Here is an 11,534-nt window from a genome sequence, read left to right on the forward strand (position 1 = left end):
ATCTATCTATCTATCTATCTATCTATCTATCTATCTATCTATCTATCATCTATCATCTATCATCTCTCTATCTATGAAATTGTACAATACATAGTTCCATGTATCAGCTTTTTCTCTGGAGGTGGATAGCAACTTCTTTCATTGGTTCTTTGTAGTTGATTTGAATATTCATATAACTCAGAATAGCTTTGCCATTCACATTTACTCTTCAAACAGTATTGCTGTTAATATATACATTATTCTCTTGGTTTTGTTTACTTCACTCTTCATTATTTCATACAAGTCTTTCAAAGTTTTCCTAAAATCAACCTGTTCAGCATTTCTTATAGCACAATAATATTTCATTATAATCATATACCACAACTTATTCAGCCATTCCCCAATTGACAAGCTGCCCCTAAGTTTCCAGTTCTTTGCCAACACAAAGAGAGCTGCTAGAAATATTTTAGAAAATATAGATTCTTTTCATTTTTCCCTGATCACCTTGGCAAATAGACTTAATAATGGTATTGCTGGGTCCAAGGACATACACAGTTTTGTAACTCTTTGGTAATAATTCCAGATTACTCTTCAAAATGATTGGATGAGTTCTACTAATAGTGTCCTAATTTTTTCACATTCCCTCTAACACTGGTCATTTCCTCCTTCCATCCTTTTAGCCAGTTTATAATTGTGATATGATATTTCAAAATTGCTTTAATTTTCATTTCTTTAATAAGTAATAATTTAGAGCATTTTTCATATGACTATGTATAGCTTTTATTTCTTTCTCTAAAAACTACCTGTTCATATCTTTTAACTATTTATCATTTGGGGAATAACTCATTCTTACGAATTTGACAAAGTTCTCTCTATATTTAAGATAAGAGGCTTTTATTCAAGGAATGCTATAAAATTTCCCCCCAATTTTATGCTTTCCTTCTAATCTTGGCTACATTGGTTTTAGTTTTAATTTTAGTTTTAAATTTAAATCTCTTAATACTCTATTATTAATTCATAAATTCTTCTATCATAAATCTGATAGGTAATATGTTCCATGTTCTTCTAATTTACTTATGATATCTCCCTTTATGTCTAGGTCATGTTTCCATTTTGATCTTAGCTTGGTAAATGGTGTAAGACATTGGTCTATATAGACCTGCCGGACTGCTTTCCAGTTTTCCCAACAATTTTTACTAAACACTAAATTCTTAACCCGAAAGCTTAAATATTTAAACTTATCAAACACAAAGTAACTATAATCATTTACTACTATGTATTGCATATTTGCTCTATTCTGGTAATTCACCACTCTATTTCTAAGCCAGTACCAGATAGTTTTGAGAATTACCACCTTTAATTCAATTTAAGATCTGGCACTGCTAGATCTCCTTTCTTTACTTTTTTTTTTCATTAATTCCTTTTATATTCTAGATCTTTTGCTCTTCCAAATTAATTTTGTTATTTTTTTTCTAGCTCAATAAAATACATTTTTTTGGTAATTTAATTGGGATGGTACTAAATAAATAGATTAATTTAGATAGGATTGTCATTTTTATTATATTGCCTTGGCCTACCCATGAACAATTAAAACTTTTTATGTCATTTCTATCAGACCAGTTGGGAAGGAGGGGTAGAGGGAAAAGGAAACATCAATGTTGTTGCAGCTTCTTATCTGAAACATTTTTTATTTATGTTTGAAGTCTCTCTCCTACATGATGACATTAATAAATCACATGACCATTAACAACGAATTGTCCAACCATATGAAATAAAACTCCAAATCACTAATAATATAAGCCCCTCTATTTAGCTTAAAAATTTTTGGTAACATTTCATTTAAAAAAATTAACAAGCATTTATTTATTTTTCCCCAATGAGAGAAAAAAGAGAAACAAAGCTCTTGTAACACATACGTATAGTTAAACAAAACAAATGTCTATATTTGTCATATCTAAAAATGTATGTCTCTTTCTGCACTTTGAGTCCATCAGCTCTGTCTCAAGAGGTGGGTAACACGTTTCATTATCAGTCTTTTGACATTCTAATTGGTCACTGCATTGATGAGAATTCTTAAGTCTTTCAAAGTTGTTTGTCTTTATGGTGTCATTATTATATAAATCACTCTCTTGGTTCTATTCAATTCACTCCAAATCAGTTCACAAGTCTTCACAAGTCTCTGAAACTGCCCCTTTCATAATTTTTTTTTATCATTTCCATTATATTTATATGCTGTAATTTGTTCAGCCATTCACTGTACCTGTACCCACTCACTTTCTAGTTCTTTGATTCTATAAAGAGCTAATATAAATATTTTTGCATACATGGAAGCTTTTCCCACTTTCTTTGATCTTTTTGTAGTATAGGCCTAATAGTGTTATACTAAATTACAGTCTAGTGACATTTTGGGCTTAGTTCCAAATTGCTTTCCAGAATGGATGGACCAATTCCTAGCTCCACCAATAGAGCATTAATGTGCCTGTTTTCTCACAGTCTCTCCAACAGTTGTAATTTTCTTCTTTTGTTAACTTTACCAATCTGATGAACATTTTTTCACATGACTGTTGATGACTTGAATTTCTTCTTTTTGGAACTGGCTGTTCATATACTTTTGACTATGTGAATTGGGGTTCTGGTTAGCTATTAATATTCTTCTTAACCTTGTTCCAACCCATCTTTTTAGCCGCCTTGTATATTATTCCCTCTACTACATTCTTTAGTCCAGCTACGTTGGCTTTCTTTCTCTTCCTCATGCGTTACACTTTATCTCCTATCTCCATGCTTTGGAACTTTCTCCACATGCCTGGAATTCACCTGCACTTCACTTCTGTCTCATTCAATCTCTCTGGTCCTTTCAGGATCCAGTTGAAATACCACCTTGTATGGGAAACCTTTCCTGATCCTCCCAAACTACCTTGCATTGAATTACTTTGCATAAATATTTATTTTCTTTATATTTATTCTGCATATATGTATATATACTCTTGTCTTCCCTATTAGAATTTGAGCTCCTTGAAAGAAGAAATTGTTTCATTTATTGCATTTATATTCCCAAGGCCTAGATCAGTGTAAGCACATAATAAGTGCTTAATAAATGCTTTTTAATTGCTTTAATTGCTCAGCATTGGAAGGTAAGGCATACAAAGTCAAAATTACCGGCCCATATTTCTAGTTTCTGAAGTTTGCTGTAACAACTGGATCATTGCCAAGTAGTTCTATCACATTTCATTCAACGTATATTTGTTATGCCATCATTATGCAGAGTCCTTTCCTCAGTGCCAGAGGTGATATAAAGTTTAGCTAAGAAATGGTGTCTCCCTTAAGAGATTATAATAGTATGCTACCTTTCCATGAAAAGTTCTGCATGTATAAGAAAAGAGAATATATTGCCTTGAACTCTTCCCAGTGCAAACATATAATCATACTTATACTTGCTTCAGAAATATGCTTAAGATGGATGTAGTTAAACTTGTCTATTTATGCATTAGGTGTTTTTTGTTCTAATTTGTTACCTGTGTAACCATTGCATTAGAAGCTCTCAGACATCCTTTTGAGGGTCTGACTATTCCAAAAGGCAAGGTCAGGAAGTTTTTGTATTGGGAGTGGAGCAGGGAAAGGTGTGTGTGTGTGTGTGTGTGCACGTGTGTATGTATATGTATATGTGTGTATGTGTATGTACATACACATACACACATAATTCTTGAATAACTATTATTGGGAACTTGCTAACTTTAGCTTGAGAGCATCGGGTGGTTATATAGCTAAAGGTTTTCTCCCCTTCTTCTTTCCAATAGCACCCCAACATCCTAGATAAAAGTGACCTAATAATAATATTTTACATTTTTGTAGCACTTGAATTGCAAAAGCCTTCTGTACAACAACCTTCTGGGGGTAATAATACCAGTATTGTTCCCATTTTTAGGGGAGGAAACTGAGACTCAGGTACGATGACTTGTATGTGGTCACATAAGGAAGAAGCGACAGAGCCTGGAGTCACACATAAATCATACAATTTCAGAGTCGTATGAGAGCTCAGAGGTCTTCTAGTCATGTGCACTGGACTGCAGGAGGCAGGCCTGAAAGATATTTTAGAGATTATCTAGTCTGACTTTCTCATTTTGCAGATAAGGAATTGGAGACTCAGATAAGTGATGTCACTTGTTAGGGGGGTCATCGAAACTGTAGTTAGAGCAAAGATTCAAATCCAGATCTTCAGACATTAAACCCGGTGCTCTTCAAACCATACCTCTATCTGTTTGTTGGACTTAAGGTCCATAGTTCCATATCATATTTGTGATCTTGAAAGGAAAACCAAAGTTGCTGTGGGCAGAATATCTCTTAGGCAAGGGGCCTATGATGACAACTCTGGAAAGGCTGGATGTGGGCAGAATTATACTTGAAAAACTTTCTTGCTTTGTTAAAAGCTAAGTGGGGTAGGATCAAAATCCATAAAATCTTGAAAAGCATAGAAATAACAAATATGGACCTTTGGAAGCTTAAAAGATGCAAATTGAGCTTAAACTTTCAGAACTTTTATCCCAAGAGTTGGTGGTGGCTGAAAGTATAAAATGATCCTTAAAAGAATTAGGTAAAATCGACATCGCCCGGCTCTGGTTCTTGCTTCAACAGTGTTTGGACGGAACAGATCCGGGGTGCCCCCAGCTCCCCTGGCTTTTTAGCTTCAGCCTTCTGCAGCCCGCCAGCCTCCGGGACCAGCCGCCCCCTGCCAGCCCCCGGGACCAGCAGCCTTCTCCCTCCGCCGTCGGTGCCATGAACTCTAGCTCCCAGATCCGCCAACACTTCTCCTCGGAGGCCGAGGCCGCTGGCAGCCGCCTGGCCAACGTGTTCCTGCAGGCGTCCTACTGCTACCTGTCCCGGGTTTCTAGTTCGATCGGGACGATGTCGCCCTGCCCAGGGGGTCGCTCTTTCTCCGCCGGGCGCCTTATGCGGCTCCAGAACCAGCGCGGGGCCGTGCCCTCCTCAGGCTGCTCAGAAACCTGCCCAGGATGAGTGGGGTCGCAGCTTGGATGCCAGCGGGCAGCCCTGAACCTGGAGGGGGCCTGAACGAGGCCCTCCCGCAGCTGCACGCCCTGGGCTCGAGCCAAGGCGATCCGATCCACATCTCGGCGACTTCTTGGAGAGCCACTACCTGGGCGCCGAGGTGAAGCTGCTGAAGCGTCTGGGCGACCACCTGACCACGCTGCGCCATGTGCGGGCACACCCCCAGCCCGGGTTGGGCGAGTACCTGTTGGAGAGGCTGAGTGTGAAGCAGGACTAGGGGAGCAGCCCAGGCAGGCGGCCCCAGGGCCCAACCAAGACTGCCCACAATAAAGCTAGCTGCTCTCCTTGGGGAAAAAAAAAGAATTAGGTAAAATCATGGTGATAGAACCTTAATGGGCTTTTTTTTTTTTTTTTTGGAAAATGGATTGTTTGTATATATTCTTAAACTGAAAGGATGATGGTAGTTAGGTCACTTAAATATATCCCTATCAGAAATGTAATTTGGGCTAGACCAATGGTTGTAGTTATTATTATACATTTAAAAATTTTTGAACTTAAACATCAAAAAAAGAGAGTTCCTATATACATAGCAGAACACAAAATGAGAATTCTGTGTGAATCCATGAATCTCCATTTAATACTACTTACTTTTAAAAAAAAGTATGTGAGGGGTGGCTAGGTGGTGCAGTGAATAGAGTACCAGCCCTGGAATCAGGAGGACCTGAGTTCAAATGTGGCCTCAGACACTTAACACTTACCAGCCATGTGATCTTGGGCAAGTCACTTAACCCCAATTGCCCTGCCTTCCCCTCCAAAAAGCAAAAAAAAAAACCAAACCCTAACCAAAAAAAAAAAGTACATAATAAATTCTACATGCTATTTCTAAAACTGTCTTGCTTGTCTCTGCTCCCTTTCCAATATCCCAATCTGCTGTGCATTTAAAAAATGATTCAGTGGCCTCTTTTTTTACCCATAGCTATTGTTAACCTCTATTCCCTCCATGACTTTCCTCCCCAGTAATCAAGAGGAAAAACCCAGCAGCTTAGAACAGATAAGCATTGCCAAATAAAATGGCTGTATGAAAAAAATGTATATGTCTGCACCTTATACCTATCACTTTTCTATCAAGAGGTAGGATAACAATTATAATGTTAATAATTTTAGTGGCCAGCTTTATAGAATGTTTTAAGATTTGCAAAATGCTTTATATTTATCTTCTCCTTTGATTTGCTTCATCAGAGTTTCTCTGAGATGTGTCTGGTCCTTGCATTGATCAGAGTTTCAACTTTCAAAGTTGTTTTCCTTCTATGGTGGAGCTGATATGGTGCATTAGAGGGGACAACCCAGTTGAACTCTCTCAACATTCCCCTTCAAACAACTTTAAAATAATGCCTCAAATAAGATTTTGGAGTGGCAGAGCCAACAAAAGAGCCATTTTTCTAGCCTCAGACAGATTAGGCAGTTGGCAGGAGAGTTCTGTGATACCAGGGTAGCTACAGGCCTGGAGCATAGCAGCAACACCAGCTGTGGGCCCTGGAGGTGGCCCTGATGCCAGCAATAGTAGCAGCTTTGGGAGCTCTCAGCTCAGAAATAGTAAGGGGGCTGGACAATTGGTCAGAAAGAGATTATAGGAAGCCCTCTCTCCCTCCTGTACTGTTAATGGGCATAGAACCAGGCTCTGTTTAGCAACTCTGTTACTCATAAGCAGTTCTGGGTCACAGCTTCAGAGTGGAGAGGAGCACAGATGGTTGGTCACAAGGAAACAGGGGACCTGGTCACAGTTCCAGGGCCAAGAGGAAGGCTAGGAATCGTGACTTTGGGGGAACAGAGGCCCTTCCTGGGCAAAGACCAGAGCATGGACCAGTAGAACAGGGACTACACCGATTTTTGGATCATACCAAATTTGGATCATGTTGGAAGCACCAAAAATTGGTGGACACTAAGAACTATCTCTGAAAATAGCAGCATGAAAAAGTCTGAAGGTTGGGATAGTGTCTCCCCATCCCCAGGTGAGCAGAGCCCAACTTTAACATAAAGTTCAAAATCAAGAAATAGGCTGGAAAAATGAATAACCAAACAACTACACCACCAAAAAGAACTTGAGCAAGAAAGTTACTATGACGGTAGGGAAGACCAAGATATAAAATCAGAAGAAGACAACAGTGTGAAAACAGCTACAAGCACAAACTCAAAGAAAAATACTAATTGGGCCCAAGTCCAACAAGAATTCCTGGAAAAATTAAAGAAAGAAATAAGAGAGTGGTAGAGGAAAAATTGGGAGAAGGAATGAGAGTGATGCAAGGAAACTATGAAAAGAGAATTAACAGCTTGATAAAAGAGGCACACAATAGTGAAGAAAATAACATCCTAAAAACAGAATTAACTCAATGGTAAAAGAGGCACACACACCCAAAAATGCAGTGGCAGAAAAGAACTCCTTAAAAAAGCAGAATTGGACATATGGAAAAGGAAGTACAAAAATTCGCTGACGAAAAGATTTCCTTAAAAGGCAGAATCAGGAAATGGAAAACAGGAACAAAAAAGGAAAAATTTCCTTAAAAAATTAGAATTGGGCAAGTAAATGTCAATAACTCTATGAAACATCAAGAAATAATAAAGAAAATCAAAAGAATGAAAAAATAGAAGAAAATGTGAAATATCTGATCAGAAAAACAACTGACTAGGAAAATCTAGGAAAAGATCAAGGAGAGAGCATTTAGGAATTATTATATTACCTAACAGCCATGATTGAAGAAACAACCTAGACATCATATTTTAAGGAATTATCAAGGAAAACTGCCCCAATATCTTAGATTCAGATGGTAAAACAGAAATCAAAAGAGTCCACCAATCTTCCCCTGAAAGACATCCCCAAATGAAAACTCCCAGAATATTATAGCCAATTTTCAGATTTCCCAGGTTAAAGAGAAAATATCACAAGCAGTCAGAAAGAAACAATTTAAATCCTGTGGAGCCACAGTCAGGATCACACAGGATTTAGTGACTGCTATGTTAGTGTCAGGGGGCTTGTTACATTTTAGAAGGTAAAGGATACAACCGAGAATAATCTATCCAACAAAACAGATTATAAATAATGAAATGGAAGACTGTCAAACATTTTTGATGAAAAATCAGAGCTGAATAGCAAATTTGACATTCAGATATGTGTCTCGGGGCGGCTAGGTGGTGCAGTGAATAGAGCACCAGCCTTGGAGTCAATAGGACCTGAGTTAAAATCCGGACTCAGACAATACTTACTAGCCGTGTGACCTTGGGCAAGTCACTTAACCCCAATTGCCCTGCCTTCCCCTCTCCAAAAAACAAAGCAAAAAAAATACCCCCCAAATCCCAAGAACAAAAATAAAAAAAAAAAACAAATATGTGCCTCAAGAGAAGTATAAAAAGGTAAATATGAAAGAGTAATCTTAAGGGACTTAATAGAGTTAAACTATTTACATTCCTACACAGGAAACTGATACATGTCACTCCTAAGAAAGTTATCATTATTAGGCAATTAAAAGGAGTTTACATAGACAGAGGGCATGGGTGTGAGTTGAGTATGTTGGAATCCCACTCAAATACTGAAGATGGGAGAAAGAAGGATGCATTAAAAAGAGGGGGAAAAGTGACATAGAATGAGAACATTTTTTTCACATAAAAAAGGTGTGCAAGGAAGACCTTTTACAGTGGAGGGAAAAATGGGGGGAAGTGGGTAATGCTTGAACCTCACTCTCATCAGAATTGTTTCAAAGAGGGAAAAATATATATACACACTCAGTTGTGTATAAAAATCTAATGTACTCAGTAGGGAAATAGGAAGGGAAAGGGACAAGAGATCCACAACTGAGGAGAGAGGGCAGTTTGGGGGAGGCAATTATTAGAAGCAGAATAGACTTTTGAGGAGGGACGGGTATAGGAAGAGAGAGAGAAACTGTGAACTTGAATTGGATGAGCTCACCTACAAAGTGGAAGCAGATAGAAGAATGGATTAGAAGCCAGAATCCAACGATATGTTGTTTATGGAAGGTACACTTGAGGTAAAAAGACACACAAGAGTTAAAATAAAGGACTGGAGCAGAATCTAATATGCTAAAGTAGGGAGAAGGGGTAGCAATAAAGATCTCAGACAAAGCAGGGACAAAATTAATCCTAATGAAAAGAGACAATCAGGAAAACTACATTTTGTTAAAAGGTACCATAGACAATGAAGTAATATAAAATTTTTTTACTGTAAGTTTCTTTGATAAAGACCTCATTTTCTCAAAATTAATACTGAGTATAGAACTAAGTCAAGTTTATAAAAATAAGAGCCTTTTCCCAATTGATAAATGGTAAAAGGATATGAACGGGCATTTTTCAGAAGAAGAAATCCAAGCTATCTATGAAAATCTAAGCTATATATGAAAAATGCTTTAAATTACTATTGATTAAAGAAAGGCAAATTAAAACATCACCATTGTACCACCTCACACCTATCATAAATGACAAATGCTGGAGTGCAGGAGGGAAAAATGGGCACATTAATGAATTGTTGTAGAGTAGTGAACTGGTCCGATCATTCTGGAGAATGATTTGTAACTATTCCCAAAGGACTATAAAACTATGCATTCCCTTTGACCTTGCAATACCACTACTAGATCTGTATACCAAAGATACCAAAGAAAGAGGAAAAGAACCTATATGTACAAAAATATTTATAGAGGCTCTTTTGGTGGTGGCAAGGAATTGGAAATTGGGGGGGGGATCAACTGAGTAATGGCTGAACAAATTGTGGCATATGATTGTGATGGAGTACTATTGTGTTATAAGAAATGATGAAGAGGTTGGTGAAGTTAGCAGTACTAGGAGATCATTGTGTACAGGAAAAGCAATGCTGGATTGATGATCAATGTGAAAGGCTTGGTTACTCTGATCAATACAATGATCTAACACAATGTGAAAGGACTCATGCTGAAAAAATGCTATCCACCTACATAGAGAGAGAACTGGTGAACTGTGAGTGCAAAGTGAAGTATAATTTTATGACATTCTTTATTTTTCTTGCTGGTTTGGGGAAAATATAGCTAATTTGGAAATATGCTTTGCATAATTTCATGTATAATTGATATCATATTACTTGTTGTCTCAGTGATTGGGAGAGGGGTGGCAAGGAGTGAGAGAATTTGGAATTCAAAACTTAAAAAGAAGAGAATGTTAAAAATAAATGATTTATTTCCGTGACAATGTTGTTGTCCTTGTATATATTGTTCTCTTGGTTCTGCTCACTTTACTCTGCATCACTTCGTATTGTCTGGGATTCTCAGCAAACATCTCTTGTCATTTTTTTCTTTTTCTTTTAGAATTTATTTATTTATTTTTAGTTTTCAACATTCATTTCCACAAGGTTTTGAGTTACGCATTTTCTCTCCATCTCTCCCCTACCCCACCCCAAGATGGCAAGCATACTGATTACCCTTTCCCCCATTCTGCCCACTTTTATATCCTCCCTATTCCCCCCTTTAGGCCCCTCCACCTTACTTTCTTGTAAGATGGATTTCTATACCCTGTATATCTTATTTCCTGATTGTATGTAAAAAACAAATTTTTTAATATTTGTTTTTAAAACTTTGAGTTCCAGATTTTCTTCCTTCTTTCCTCCCCACTGGGAAGACAAGCAATTCAATATAAGTTATGCAAAACATTTCCATAGTAATCATATTATGAAAGACTTAACTATATTTCCCTTTGTCCTATCCCCCCCCCATTTATTCTATTTTATCCTTTAACCCTGTCCCTTTTCAAAAGTGTTTGCTTCTGATTTCCCCTCCCTAATCTGCCATCCCTTCTATTATTCCCCCCTCTTATCCCTGTTTTCCTGTAGTGTAAGATACCAGTTGAGTGTATATGTTATTCCCTCCTTAAGCCAAATCCAATGAGGGTAAGGTTGACTTTCACCTCCCTGCTCTTCCCTTCCATTGTAACAGCTTTCTCTTGCCTCTTTTATGTGAGATAATTTACCCTATTCTATCTCTCCATTTCTCCTTCTCCCAATATATTCCTCTCTCACCTCTTAATTTTATTTTTTAGATGTCATCCCTTCATATTCAACTCACCCTTTGCCCTCTGTCTACATATACATGCACACATATACACACCTATACATACATATATATATACATACACACACATATATGTGAATATATATATATATATATCCCCTTCAACTATCCTAATACTGATAAAAGTCTCATGAATTACAAATATCATCTTTCCATGTAGGAATGTAACCAGCTCAACTTTAATAAATTCCTTATGATTTCTCTCCTGTTTATGCTTCTCTTGCTTCTTGTATTTGAAAGTCAAATTTTCTGTTCAACTCTGGTCTTTTCATCAAGAATACTTGAAAGTGGGGGCAGCTAGGTGGTGCAGTGAATAGAGCACCAGCTCTGGAGTCAGGAGTACCTGAGTTCAAATCCGGCCTCAGACACTTAACACAAAAAACTAGCCGTGTGGCCTTGGGCAAGTCACAAACCCAATTGCCCTCCAAAAAGCAAAAAAAAAAAAAAAAAAAAAAA

At 37.5% G+C, this 11,534-nt stretch overlaps 1 protein-coding gene across 1 annotated transcript in view; it reads left to right on the plus strand.

The window, feature by feature from the left end:
* CATSPER3 (cation channel sperm associated 3) overlaps positions 1–11,534 on the plus strand; it is an 82,458-nt gene that overhangs the window by 9,066 nt on the left and 61,858 nt on the right. The gene's annotated exons all lie outside the window — the stretch shown is intronic.

This window comes from Petaurus breviceps, unplaced genomic scaffold (assembly GCF_028583685.1).
Source record: "Petaurus breviceps papuanus isolate PSGF00001 unplaced genomic scaffold, PetGlider_PUasm1.0 189, whole genome shotgun sequence".
Lineage (NCBI taxonomy): Eukaryota > Metazoa > Chordata > Mammalia > Diprotodontia > Petauridae > Petaurus > Petaurus breviceps.